This window comes from Rhynchophorus ferrugineus, unplaced genomic scaffold, assembly GCF_030347505.1.
Source record: "Rhynchophorus ferrugineus isolate W39M unplaced genomic scaffold, kcgeb_rfMv2 rfM9, whole genome shotgun sequence".
Taxonomy (NCBI): domain Eukaryota; kingdom Metazoa; phylum Arthropoda; class Insecta; order Coleoptera; family Curculionidae; genus Rhynchophorus; species Rhynchophorus ferrugineus.
Window position 1 is genome coordinate 5,634,283 of NW_027472588.1, and position 15,928 is coordinate 5,650,210.

Genomic DNA, 15,928 nt, shown 5'->3' on the forward strand with positions numbered 1-15,928 from the left:
TCAATGACGGGAGCGTTAAAAATAGACGACCGACTCACGCCGAACAGAGGAGCGAAGCGTCGCGACGCCCGATCCCCCGTCCCGAGGCCGACGTTTTGTCTATTTTGACGTGGCGAAACAATGTTCCATTCGCCGGCTAGGAACGCAATGAATACCTTTATTTTTCTCATAGCGAGACGGTATCGAAGTGTGCCGTGAATGTCGGAATGACGTGAAAATCGCGGCGGATGTCTGCTCGAGACGTTCGATTGTTTTCGTAAACGGAATCCGAATTATCTAGTAAGTGTATTGTTTTCGCTGTTGAGGTGAGGCTATTAACGCACGGCCTACTTGGAAAGTTTATTGTGTTGATGTTCTTTTGTTTGTCTCATTGACTACTCTATATATATATATATATATATATATATATATATAGATAGTTCTTGTTTTCTTTCGTTGCTATGTCTTCTTGTCATATAAATCTAATATCACTGTATTTGTCCTTAGTTTTCTCTTGATAAAGTAGAATCAATCATTGGATTACTTTTTAAAGCATTTGCAATATCTGCAAAACAGTTAGTATTCATTTTCTCGTTTGCATTTTATCCATATCCTCATATATATTCTAAACAATTATACACATATGTTATCTATGCACATAAATATCTAACTTTATACTATTCTTTAGTTTTTTCTAGTGTCATCCTCGATATTGTTCATCAGCATGGAGTCATAATCCCACATCCAGAAATATTCATTCACTCACTGTCACATTCTAGGCCACTATCCAAGTCAATAACTAAGCTGGTAATTTCCAATATAACACTAGTTCAGAATTCCACTCGTTGTCAATGTCTTCTTATGTGTGTCTGATGAAGTTTATCCAAACCGAAAGGTGTTGTTGTAAAGAAAGAAAGATCTTTTTCCGTCTGCATATCGACTGTGGTAATTATTTGCCCCATATTTCACAACAATTTAATTTGATTGCATATGCAGTCATAGGGAGGAAGGCGTTACATTCTGAGGCCATATTATTCAGCAATCTGATCTATTGTGTATCGTTCTTCAGGCTTATTTCTTAAAAATTACACAATTAAACATTTCATTTATATTTATCAGGTGATAATTTGAAATGTTTCTCATTCTTCATTCATTCATTCATTAATTCTCATTGTTCATTCTTTAGTATGGTATCTTCAAAACTTACTTCATGTTTTGCAAGCCAATCCTTAATTACAGCCTTTGCCCACCACTTGTTGGGATCTTTCTGTCTCTAGCTTGAATAGCAATATATTTGTTCAGAAGTGATGGTTTATATCCCTCAACGAGTGGTATATCCCTAGGATTTATATGGATACTTCACATACTAACAGTTATTTATGAAATAATTATATTAAACTATTATTATATTAAAAAAATACTCGCCGTTTTTATACATATCATTAATGTACTATTCTTTAAACTCTCTTAACTACTAATTCTAAGAAATAAAAAATCCAACAATATATGATTATTTGCACTAATTTTAAAATATTTTTGTGGTAGTCCTCTGCTTTCTATAATATAGTGATTTGTAAGAACTAATATACCATAATAAAATGAATATATTTAAACCATACAATATATTAGCAATTTTTTCAAACATTTGTTTTTAATACTCAAAGGAACTAAACTACCTGAATTATTATGACGTAAAACTAAATAAATAATGAAACAGCCATAAAAATAATTCAATAGCTATTATTCGCATTTATACCCTCCGTTGATACCTAGTTTACGATAATACTCACTGACCTTTATTTTATTATTTTATTATAGTCTAGTTGTATAAAACATTGTTCCACCACTATTCTTCCGCGAAATATATTTATTACTCTTTTTGGTAATTGTCAGGTTCTTGCTTCGCCATAACACTAAGTCCAAGTCAGGTTAGTTTTTACAAAACCAGTGTCACAAACAACCGAAATTCTCGAGAACATTTAGTGTCGAAAAAAACGTATATTTTCTTTTAATGGTAAGACTTCAATTTTAGTTTAGATATCTAATACAAATGTTTTATTTTAATTTATCGAGTTTGAGTTTATTTTGAGGGCATTATTATATAAAATGATGCTCAATGAAGAAATAGTGCTAATGGCAGGGTAATGTTTAGTGAATAATAAGTGACTAAAAATTGCTTCATTGCATTATAAGCAAATATATATTAACAGTTCGAACCTATCAGCTGTAATAGATAGAAATAAGTCTCCAATTATTCGTATTCGAATTTGTTGAAGTGACTTACCTATGAAATTTAGGATAATTCGTTTCTTTAACAAAATTTCAAGTTAATGTAAATTCATTATGAAAGTACTTTGCCTGTAAACCTTCGAATATTCTTCACTATTTACTCACTGACACTATTATGAAGACATAGTGAAAAAATTGTCTTTATTTTACACCAAAACAAAAAACGAAATTATTTTCTGACCAGTTTAATCACACTAATAAGAGACAACTTGTGAAAACGTAATGTGTAAAAGGCCTTTGAAGGGCCCCACTTGTTTTTAACCGGATTCTTTTCGCGAATAAAAGCAACGGATTCCATATTTCATCTGTTATTGTCTCGCTTTTCAATAAAAGAAGAAGAAGACGTGGAGAGAGAATCGGAGAACAATCGAGATAATCATTGTTTTCGTATCTAATCTGTCCCGCATTATTTTCGAGCTACGCCCTTGTCATTTATTATCCACTTCGGGAAGTTGAACCGGTCAAACTTTGTTTCGCAGGGTGTGATGTAAAAGATACATGTGCGAATGTTTGCGGTTAATTCTATATTTTCTTTTATATGTCCTTTTCTGGAATGTACAGGGGATGGTCAAAACAATATGAATACCTGAAAGAACCGGTGGGGCAAAAGTCCCACTACCATTTTGATTGCGCACCATTTTGATTATGTGACGTTTACCTCAAATTCGTCTTAACCATTGTGTTATGTATAGCTCCAAATTTTATTACGGATGATCTTGCAGTGTATATTTATCGATCATCATCGAGTACTGAATTCAAATCCTCAAATTCAAATATTTTGCCTGTCCAGAACGTTCTTTGTCTGCGGTATCAAAATCACCATCTTCACCATTTTCAACTTACTGAAAAAAATTTCTGTTTTCACCTCGATGAAATGACACAAAATGAAAAGTGAAGCTTATCAGGGAAGCTTCAATTTTTCCCGAAAATGTTGCTAACATTGTTTTTTTGGAAATGTATTTCATATTAAAAACGACCACTTAATTTTGACAACATAATATATCCACTTGAAAAAAAACCTCTATATAGTCTTAGGTCATGTCTCTAATCACAAAGTTCAAAATAATATGAACATCATGCAATATAGTGCTTATGATGATTACGAGATGATTAAAACAGGCGATCGATGATTGGCAACTAGCTGCTGTTTAAGTACAATAATGGGACAACACTTCATTGGAAGGTAGATATTTTTTAAACCTATGTCGCGAATTGCTGTTTTATAAGGAAATGGTTTCTCAACGCCTTATTACCAACAGGTCAATTGAAAAATCCTAGGCCTACCATAGTAAAAGAAATTTTCGTGGAAAAATTAGTTTTTTATCAATTTACTGTCATTCAAAATCATTTTGTGGATTTTTCAAATGTTTTTGTCGGTATTAACATCTTTTGGACGTCCATTGCGTTCACCGTCTTCGGTGTTCATTTCACCACGTCTAAACTTGCACTCAAAATGCTATAATTCACAAACTAATGATCCGACAGCTGTCAAATTTATACACCTTTTGAGGGTTAGGGCTAATTAAAAAGCATATGGAATTCAGTCTAGTAGCGCCATCTCTGTGTCAGGCCGAGGACTTCTCAATAGATCTGTTAAATAGATATTGTGTATAATTCAGGTGCTCCTAGTATTTTTCCATCCCCTGTAAGTATTTATTTGTATATTGGTAATATACTAACTAAAATAACTGTGTTTTCTTCTCTGTACACATAATACATATATAATATAATAAAACTAATACAAAATGAAATTATATGTTGTACTACTTAAATAATGGAATGAATGAAACATATTAAAGGAATAACAGCAGCTGGCAATCTGTTTGTGTATGTATTCCCATTCGCGACGAAGTTACCTATTTAAAATAGCTCGCAACATTTTGTCTGCACTGATTACCACACTATATGTAGTCACAGGAGAAACCCCCTCCCGTAATATACGACACTATTAACTGTCAAAAGCCGGATAACCATAAAGAGCAGATGTCGCGTTGCTCTCTCCGTGTGATCCGATTGCGAATTAAAGGAAACATCTGAGTTTAGTTGAGGAGGAACGTATATGGATAGATCTTAGAGGCGCCGTTACGCACATACACTATAAATATGCATGGTGGAGTAGCGAGCATATCATTTGACGTGATATATTGACGCCAGCCTTCAAGTAATAGACGGGATGTTACAGAATAATACCTTCCGTAAAAATAATTTAAATTATTTGTGATGTGAAGTACTTATATCTATACTATGTATTTATATTTTATAGGAAAAAAAAATATGACGTGAATTAAATCAAATATGCCCAAAACAAAAACCGAGTATATTTTCTTTGTTTCTTGTAGTTTCTTGGATCAAAATTGACCTATTATGAATCTTCAAAAAAGCTGACTCAATATAGCAATTAAAATGTTACAAATAAACTTAATTCCCATTCTCAACCATCAGGTTATTATGTTTATCAATGTTTTCAGTATACGTAGTTGACAGTGAACCAGAACAAAATAAATCAAAAACCACCTTTCGTCTTCTTTGTGAATTTAAATCATTCATATACTTGCATCTTCAACAACATTCCGCATAAAAACTATTGTGTCAAACACAAACAACAAAATAATCAACCCACTAATTATTCCTTGGAAAAAATTATCGAGTTTAAAAAAAATTTAGTTAACAAAATAAGAAATTTATTTCGAACGATTGACAGGTCATGTCATAATTCAGAAATTGAATGGGTTCAGCTGTATTGTACTAGCACAGAGTGATGGTAGAAAAAGTTGGTAAGATTGTTAATTTGGTAATGATTATAGCTCTTGTTTATTAACATTCATTCAACTATTGTCAGAATAAAATAAAAAGTCCATTACCCATTTTCCATTAATTTAATGATGTTTGAAAAGGTATTTAATAATAGACATTGACCTTACGAAGCAATATATCTTAAACGGAGGACAGTCTGTACTTATGCATCTCTATGGTATCAATAAAAATCGCAAAGTTGGGTAAAATTTACAAAAAAAAATTATGACAAACATCTTACACAAAATAAAACCGTCTTACAAATTCTAGAGAAATTGGGATATTGTTAATACCATATAGTACTTATATAGCATATTGTATTTATGTTGATCCTGTAGTTAATCAGAATTTTAATAGTCAGTTACGAACTTATTTTTACATCTTCTTATAAAATCGGTAATTTCTCACTGGGGCAATTAGCAATAAAGCAATAAGGACTCGTGAGAATATACCGCACCTTATCCAGGAATTGGCAATTAAAATCCTGAAAAAAGCGAAAAAGCAACAAGAATCGGCGTCAAAGTTCGAGGTGAAGCCACCAGTCTTCACACAGATAGAGTCTTCGTACCATTAAGCACGAGCTAAGTATAAGTCGTTAAAACAAAGCTGTCACATACAAAAGACAGTCCGAAACAAGAAGGGTCTGTACCAATAGAAAGTAGCTAAGCAGAGACACCCTTCATATTTTTCTTCGCATAAAACTTACAAGGAAGCATCAAGGTCTATACCAGGTGGAAAAGATACATAAAAAGCTAAAAAGGAAGAAAACATAAACCCCTTACCAGTTTATAACCTTCTATCTACGATTGGTGATGTATTCTTAACAACTCGTAACCCTTTAATGTCCCCAAGAGAAATGTTTCAAATTTTAATTTAAAATTTAAGTAATTAGAAGTAATTTAATTTAAGTTGTTTAATCTATGACAGGCTTGCGGTTTAATTTATGCAATGAAGAGAAATATACAACTTTTCCGTGAGGAACATTTCTGAACACCCTGTATACAACAGTCACTGCAGAATAATTCTATTCCATCCGTTCATGACAATTTTGTTAGTATAATAGCTCTGATTTGACTATATTGCATTTAATATTCATAAACAGTAGCCATACAGATTTCCATAATCATATCATATCTTTATTCGCATTACTGACTTTCGCAACACATTTTTCATTTAACATTATATTTTACTAAAATATTCTTTTTTTTTAGGTGGCAAACATGATGACCATGTCCTTGAACAATTTCGGTAAAAACGTAACAATGTTTCTTTTTAACCTATGCTGTTTCACAATCATCATATTCAATATTGTCATATTCTTCTTGGACAAGTTACCTAGGTTAATTAAAGCCCATAGTAATTTCATTATATCGTAAACTCCAAATAACTCCCAACAATCAGAAACGGGATCCATTCAAACAGAACAAGCGCCATTGTTAGTATTATTTATTTAAAATGCCATTTTAACAGGAGACTTTAGGAATTAATATATGGAGCCTTAAATATATATTTTAATTTTAGTTCTATTTATTGAACGGTATAATCTCTTTTATGAAATAAAACCATTTAAAATCACAGTTTAAATTATAATTATTGTTATGGAAAATATATATTTAAATATCGCTTGTTATTTATTCTAATATCTCGAATATTTTTGCCTATTAACTATAAATAATATATATAGTCTGTTCAAAGTTATTTTTTACATGCGTCATTTAAGTTCGTGACATCAAAACGTCGCAGTGTTGCCGCATCAATTCTGAGTTTTAATTCAGTTTGGCTTTGACATACAACAAAATTCTAATATAAATAAAATAAATGAACAAGAATGTTACCAAATATAATTTATTTTAACATTCTAGTTTGTCTAAAATATGCAGTTAATTATACAGCGACAATAGTTTATAGGATAGAGTTATAACCTCTCATCACTATTGCTTTCAAGAATTTTGTATACGTCTGACAACCGGATGACTCTGACAAGCCCATTCGTTTACGTGTTGGAACTAATCAGACAGCATTATATCTCTTTTTAACTGGAGTAAAATGAGAAGGAATATATTGCCTGGTTCTGGAACGAATTTATAAATTACACAGGCAATACATTAAACATCTTGATGACGTATGTACAAAAAAAAAACTTTGAATAGACTATAGTGACTGAAATATGTGTATAAGTACTGTGTATATTTATCTATTAAAACACTGAATAAATGGTGAGGGTTTTCTGTAGCATTAATTTGAATAACTGATGATCCAAAAAATCATCACACATTTTCGATGAATATAGTTACAAAAATTATCAATTTAATCGGAAATTAGAAATCCCTCAAAATTAATTCACAATCCTAATAATATAGGTTATATATCATTAATTTATTATATTATTGTATTTTCTTATGATTAGCAAAATATAATAAAAACCGCCTATTATGTTTTATTAATTATTTTACATTCCCTTTATTTAGCTGCAAGTTACTCTTTGTTCCTTCTCCTAAAAAGTTTCAAGATGTATTGAAGAATTTATACCCGTTATTTTCAATGTACAAGCAACTGAAGCAACCAGAATTTTGCTAGAACCTAGTCTATTTTAGTTATTGATTTATCGTACAACTGGTTATCATTAAGGAAGCAAGGTTCAGAAGATATCTTAAAAGTTAACGATGGAAATAGTATAGAAATTGAGTAATAATTTATTATTATGTATAGGGTAATAAATAAATAATAAAATTAAGATATTGGTTCCAAGTTCTTGGTACATTATGTACTATACAATAAAATAAGTTTGCAATAAATAATATAAAAATTGGCTTTCTTCAAGTGCATATCTATATAAAAATAAATTAAGGAAACTATTCTATCTATTTCGAGTAGGGATCTATATAACAAACCATGAAACCATAAATTGTATTTCTCAGAAATATCCTGGTCTGAAAATCTACTAATTGAAATAACATAAAATTTAAAATAACTTGGCTTGATGGCGCAGTGGTAAAGGCGATAGGACGGTCGTCCTACTGTTGCGATAGCCGCGGATTCGAAACCTACTAGGGCATGGTCGCAAATTTATGTTTGTGATTGTTTAAAATTTGTGATTGTCCTAGGCAAGAGTGTAAAATCCGACAAGGAAAATGATTCCAGTCGCACCAGTAACCAGGCTAGGCAAGACCGGATGTCTTCTGGGATTATTTCTAAAGTTGGTCACTCGCCAGTCGGTAGACCGTGGTTCGGAGCCCACGTTAACTGTAGCTCCAGTCCAGATAAACCCATAGTTGGTAAAAGGAGACTTTAAAATATATATTAAAAAGAAACTGTTAAATTATGAAATATTTCCTAATACTCTAATGCTACTTAATATGTAAATAAAAGTTTTCAATTTTCACAGGTAAACATTTCAATCTTTCATGTTGATTTCCAGTTATTTTATCAATCATCTGTCTCTACATTTATAAGCTTTCGGTCAATAAATAACCCCTGGTAATCTGATCACGCCACGAATGTTTTTCTGTATATATTTACAAAGGAATATTTAATAAAACCTTGATTATACTTCATTCGTATATCCTTCTTTAAATCAACACGTTGTTCGATTTTGATATGTAATAAAATATTGTTAATTACTTGTAATCTAATGTTGTTGTAAAAACGGATAAATGGCTGTAAAAAACGACCAATAAAACAAGAAATTATTGAAATAACAAAAATTATATTGAATTGAAAAATTATTTTTTTAATACAACTCTTTTTATTAATATATCTAATAACACATAATTATTCTACAGTGATCCATATCCATAAAACGGATCTAAATTTTATCCTGAATATAAAAGAACCACTTAATATATTAACCCTGAAAATACCACTAAAAGAAAAGCTCGGAATGGAAGTTAGGCATAAGGTACAATAAGCGATAAGGTCATTACTTGAAGTGAATTAAGGCGGTAATACAATGGCCTTTTTATTGTTCTACCTTTCTCTTTCAGACGATATTTTGTATTCTTATATAGAAGTAAGCATATTACGAATGACGCTTTTGTTCTCTTTTAGTTTCAACAATAGAAAAGTATAATAATAATTATAATTAAGCTTATTTGGTCTACTGTTCCAAAGTTTTGTGCTATATTAAATAAAAGATACTTTTAAAAAAGTCAGAAACTAATTTTATTGTTATCATTAAAGATCCTGACAAAATTGGTACAATATATATAAATGAAAATATTTTCTGTTATTTTCTGGAACTTTTTCCTATCTTTCTGGCAATGTGGCGATTTTGATTTAGCGACTGACTGTCATCTGAATTGACGAAAAAGAGAAAATATAACAATATGTAATTATTTATGAGTATATAAATATTACAATAACAAACGAAAGTTGTAGTTCTTATTTGGCCTACTGTTCCAAAGTTTTGTGCTATATTAAATAAAAGATACTTTTACAAATGTCAGAAACTAATTTTACTGTTATCATTAAAGATCCTGAGAAAATTGGTACAATATATATAAATCAAAATATTTTCTATTATTTTCTGGAACCTTTTCCTATCTTTTTGGCAAAGTGGTGATTTTGATTTAGCAACTGACGTCATCTGAATTGACGAAATAGAAAAAATATAACTATATGTAATTATTTATGAGTATATAAATAATTACAATGACAAACGAAAGTTGTAGTTCATATTTGGCCTACTGTTCCAAAGTTTTGTGCTATATTAAATAAAAGATACTTTTACAAAAGTCAGAAACTAATTTTATTGTTATCATTAAAGATCCTGACAAAATTGATACAATATATATAAATCAAAATATTTTCTGTTATTTTCTGGAACTTTTTCCTATCTTTTTGGCAAAGTGGCAATTTTGATTTAGCGACTGACGTCATCTGAATTGACGATGTCAGAATGTCGCAGTGTTGCCGTATCAACTCTCAGTTTTAGTTCATTTTGGCTTTGACATGCAACAACATTATAATCTAACTAAAATAATTAAACAAAAATACTGTTATCAAAAATAATTTATTTTAACATAATAGTACATCTAATGCATATATTAACGAAGGATTTATATCTACAATTAATTATACATCCATAGTAGTTTGTAGGTTAGAGTTGGGTTTTATTCTATTTACATTGAACTCTTCTCCACAGCACATATCTCTTCTAGGCGCGTTTTTTATGTAGTGGTATCTTCTGAAGGCCTAATACACCTAATTAACAATTGTATGTCCAAGTAATATATTGTACTTTCATTACTGAACATATTTACGTTTTACGCTTAATTCTTGTTTTCTATGGTACAGTGTTTCCTTGTAAAGTCATTATAATATGACTGTATTTCTATTTAATTTGTTTTGTATACACCTTTCTTGATAAAACTAGATTTAATCACTGTGTTCTTCCTAATGCAATCACCATATCTGCAAAAGAGTTAGTACTTTTTTCTTCTCATATATTTTAAGCAAATGTTCATGTAAATTCTAAACAGTTACACATATATCTGTACACATAAATATTTCACACTCTATAATAGAATTTCCTACAGTTATATGTTACATAATTATATTATATACTGACCTTAGTAATTTCCACTCTCGTCACCATGTCTTGGAAATTGTCAGCAATGAGCTGTTAACATTTGTTCACGACTCTATCATTTGTCATTTTCTTCTTCAATGTATCTTATCGAGTTCATCCAAGCCGAAGGTGCTATTAACCATTCCTGTTTACAGCATAAAGAACAATATATCTGCAATTAATTATTAACAAATGTTGTGACTGATAAAACCTAATCAACAGTTATTCCAATGTTTACATTTTTCCATCGACTTTTTTTGTCTTAATACTGTTTTATTATCACCTTGTCATAAGTAACAATTGGATATATTGGTCCCATTCTGAAATATTGTCACCTAAAAACACAAATTGAAATAATAAGTCATCTTTAATTTTATTATATGCTTTTAAGAATTATATTCTATTAAATGCAATGTCTGGAAGTGCCATTAGAGTACTTTGTGAGTCATCTTTACCCGATTTAAATCCTATATTACTCAACTGTGTATGTCAGTATGTTTTACATCTCTCAAATACTTTCCAGACCGAAAGTTTTCTCTGAAATAATTATAAATATTAAATTATGTTTATAGTGAAAAAACACTACATTTTATATTTTTTAAATAATTTATGTCTCATAAAGCTAACATCCAGCTAGATTCGTTACCAGCTTTGTATGAGGAGGTTTCTCTTCGGTGAATCCAAGATTACATTTTTCATTCTATCTGATATTTCACTGAGCGTGCCCATACTAATATTCAGTGCAGCTGCAACATGCTAATATATACTATTGTATTCAGTAAATTTATCAGTAAAAGTGCTTACTCCTCTAACGAATTTTATGGCAAGAGAGGACCTTCATTATCTAAGTAACTAAGTAGAGACGCAGTTCATCAGATTTGAAATTTATCAAATCAAGCGAAGCATTAAAAGAACGTTTACCATTTTATAACCTTTAATTATTATAATTAATATTTTGAAGTATTCTGCAGACGTTGGTCAACCGGACGACTTTTGTTGGCTTATTCGGTTAAGTGTCCGAACGTATTAGACAGCATTGTGTCTCTTTTTAACTAGAATAGAATAAGAAGGAAAATATGGTCTTATTCTAAAACGAATTTACCAATATCGACAGGCAATAAATACAAACATATCGATGACGTAACTACACTGTTATTTTGAATAGACTATACATTGGTTTTTGCGTATTTATCTGTTTGATTTATTTTTATTAATAATGATATTTATGTCATAAAACAATATACTGTGACTTCGAATACTATAGCCATAATGCACCGTGTGTAATTAATACAAATGAACTCGGGCTCTATTATGAATTTTACACTATTCACTAAAATTCGGGCGAAACTAATAAATCAAAATTACACCTACTCGCCGTGATTAATTATAAACTCGCGCTGGTACAACAATCGGATCCATTGTTGCCATTTCGCGCCAATTCCAAACATAACACGACGTTAAACCGAACCAAAACACAAAACGTAGTGCAACGAATGAACCGCTGCATAACCACCGGCGTCCCAGCCCGCCATCGTGCCGCATTATCCCGTATTATTTCGATTCCCACAATGACGCACAACGGAAAATCTAAGATTAATATACTCGGCGAGTCGGTCAGGGCGAGGCAAGATTTCAAGAGAGCGAGAGAGAGTAATAACGCGGCATGATGTAGGGCTTTCCACGTCGAACCGTGACGCCAAATTAGTTATTGTTGCCCAGAATACAATGTTCGGCCAAATGAGCTCAACGAGCTCTATTATACGGTCGGTATGGTTCGGTTTTATTAGCGTACCAGGATATTGATGCCGGCGATATGAGAAACACACGTCGTAAATAAGCGAATTACGGGCAATCATTGTTTGGATTTATAGAAACCAATTATTCATTAGATGATTGGACTTGTTAAGACTCTATTCGTCATGTAATAACCGGAAAATTTTCAAGAATCAAATCACATTATGATACACAAGAGCCGTAACCTAATATTTCTGGTATGATTCAAGTTAAAAATATTTGGAACATTGAAAGATACAATATGAAGAACCTTTTATGAACATATTTCAATTTAACAGGAAAAAGAGAAAATATAACAATATGTAATTATTTAAGAGCATATAAATATTACAATAACAAACCAAAGTTATAGTTCTTGTAAATTATTCCTCAGTACTTGGACAGTCTAATATATATTCTCGAATTTACCAATTAGTTTCAAGTGAGATTTGAGCCACCTGACACTCAAATATTCATCATTTATTAAGGAAACTGAAACTCCTAATGGTCAAACATGCAATGGGTCAGATACTTAATGCTTATTGTGTTGCCATTCAAAAGTCATTTACTGAGATAATCACAGAATAAAAGTTAAATTTTAAACACTTGGTGATATTTACCATCCAAGGTTAGATTCAGAGCACTACTTAATAAAAAATACATATTATTCATTACTACTGATTATACGAAAAGAAATCAGGGCTGTCAAAAATTGTCTTTTAGTTTTTATACGAAAACGTTGTTCGATATTTTATAAATTGACGTCAATTCATTCGATTCATCTCTATTATAAATGAAATATAATGACATATAAATTGGACATTATATGTCAGAGTTCATGGTTTTAATGTATGTCGAAACAAGGAAAGGGAAAAATGATTAGATTCGAACAAGTTGGTATTAAGCTCTATAATAATATACATATTGTCCTATAATTATTTCTCGGTGAAAATAGCAAGCCAACATAGTATTCAAATAAAACGTTTGTTACCAACTATTAGACGTACAAACAAATCTCCTATATTAACCAAAAAAAAGCAACAAGCAATATAAAATTATTTCATTTAAAATCATGATCAGAATAGACAATTCTACAAAAGAAAAACTGGCAATTAATTTGCCATTCATTCAGTTGTGTCTTCAAACAAAGTGGTGGCGCAGTGGTAAAGGCGATGGGCCGGTCCTCCTACTGTTGCGATAGCCGCGGGTTCGAATCCTGCTGGGGCATGGTCGTAAATGTATGTTTGAATGAGTGATTGTTTAAAATGTGTGAATGCTCTAGGCAAGAGTGCAAAATCTCACACGGAAAATGATCCCAGTCACGCCAGTAACCTGGCTGCGTAAGACCAGATGTCTTCTGGGATGATTTCTAAAGTTGATCTCTCGCCAGTCGGTAGACTTAATACGGAGGACCGTGGTTTGAAGCCCACGTTAAATTTTACGACCAGTCCATATAAACCCATAATTGGTAAAAGGAGACTTTAAAATATATATTAAAAATAATAATAATAATGAAGGTTGTATTATATTTTAAATGTACTATTTTTACCTTATTTTTACGAAACACATTTAATGAGGACAGTAAAACAAATATTATTTTAGTAACTATTTAATTTCAGTAGTAGTAATGACATGAATTTGATGTAAGTAATTATATAGATTAACATAAAAGATTCTTAAGATAGAGCTTTGATATTAACACAAGTATATATTGAATCTTTATGGTGTCAACAGAAGAATCCAAAACATGACAAAAAAGTGTTTTTGATTAGTTGCAGAAATAATATATTTTTAGAAAATGTTATTTATAAATTATTATACAGAAATATAGATAACGAAGGAAATAATAACAATAATTATATGAGTTCATTAGTAAATACCTATTCTACGATAAATACGTTGAGCTTAACATCTATGTCACTGTTTTTAATGTATGCTATGTAAGAATGTTCATTTGGTTCGTTCGTCTTCTGATTGCGATTGTTTGTCCGAACACTCGCTACTATTTTTGTGGAAGGAATTTGCACGAGAACTGTAAACACTGGTTGAAGAAATACTTGTTTATTTCGATTATAATTGATACATGTGGTCGACGGAAGAATTCACGGGATATTAAGTTAGGTAAAGGAAGTACGGTGACGCTGTGGAAGTGGTACTGTTACAAGGGGGTAGAGAAAAGAACAATGAGCGAGACGTCCTCGTGGTAGTCTTTTATAGCCAGGAACCACATGGTACCAATCCACCGGCATTGTCGACCTTTTGAACTTGCTGTAGGTGAATGTGTGGTATAGGTTCCAGAGTGCACCCGCAATTACCCAATGAATCGCCTAGGGAAGTAATTATATAAATTAACACAAAAGATTCTTAAGATAGAGCTTTGATATTAACACAAGTATATATTGAATCTTTATGGTGTCAACAGAAGAATCCAAAATCATGACAAAAAAGTGTTTTTGATTACTTGCAGAAATGATATATTTTTAGAAAATATTATTTATAAATTATTATACAGAAATATGGATAACGAGGGAAATAATAACAATAATTATATGAGTTCATTACTAAATACCTAGCCTGTAATGCATAAAACAACAACAAAAACACTGAACTGGAACCATTAATTTCATTCATATAAAAAACAACCTATTTGCGTCATAGTTCATATAGAACAATTCGTATGCAACGTATTAATCTAGCATCAAACTCGCGAGAACTTTAACAATTATTATTTTAAAACAGACGTACAGCGCCATACTAAAATGTTATCTAATAAAGTTTCCGCTGTACAACATTGCAAATGCATAGTTTGTTTCGTTCGTTGGCATCAAATTAAGATAAGCTCTAAATCCTGAGTCGAAAAACCTACGCCGGCCGACAAAAAGGAAAAACGACGTCTGGAGCTGCGAAGTTAAATTCTGTTTGGGCATATCTCTATTTCTCCGGGGAGATTTCTTGCGATGCGTTCATATTTGATGAAAACACCGCTCCGGACGTATTATCTCTTGAAATAATAGTGTATAAACCTTATGCATTAAAAAATAACCTCTTCTAACGTTTAATAGGTCTGGTATAACTTACTAAGGACAATAAAATGAAAATATTTGAAGCATTTAATGAAAATTATAGTAACTAGTGAGAAATTCGACAACATTTTATAAATTTAATCATGTTTCTCCCATAGTAGACCAAAAAGGAATAACTTAGAAATGATACGTTAAATGTTTGTTGTTATTTTGATGATTTTAAACTATGCCCATGCCTTCAGTGTAACAATATATTGATAATAACTTCAAACAAGCTGTATTAACGTGCCAACGTTTGCCGAAATATGTTTACTAATTAGCAAGATGCACAATTTCGGAACATATTTCTCTAAAATTATAAAATATTCTTTACCGGATGTCAAGTAGACTTTTATAAACTTGATCTTTGAGCGAATGAGAGAGATTCATTAATGCTTATATTTGGGATATATTTGTTTTGTATATTTTAAAGTCTCCTTTTTTACCAACTAGGGTTTATCCT

At 31.1% G+C, this 15,928-nt stretch overlaps 2 long non-coding RNA genes across 2 annotated transcripts; one reads left to right on the forward strand and one right to left on the reverse strand.

The window, feature by feature from the left end:
* The first annotated feature begins 122 nt into the window (after positions 1–122).
* Positions 123–7,505, forward strand: LOC143201954 (uncharacterized). The gene is made up of 2 exons (XR_013007055.1): positions 123–279; positions 6,273–7,505. It is a non-coding gene; the product is annotated as an uncharacterized LOC143201954 (long non-coding RNA).
* A 1,235-nt stretch (positions 7,506–8,740) lies between these two features.
* LOC143202048 (uncharacterized) lies at positions 8,741–12,709 on the reverse strand. Its single transcript, XR_013007074.1, has 6 exons — positions 11,435–12,709; positions 10,869–11,386; positions 10,631–10,802; positions 10,323–10,473; positions 9,748–10,263; positions 8,741–9,453 (listed from the first exon to the last, which is right to left on the reverse strand). It is a non-coding gene; the product is annotated as an uncharacterized LOC143202048 (long non-coding RNA).
* Positions 12,710–15,928: the final 3,219 nt, after the last annotated feature.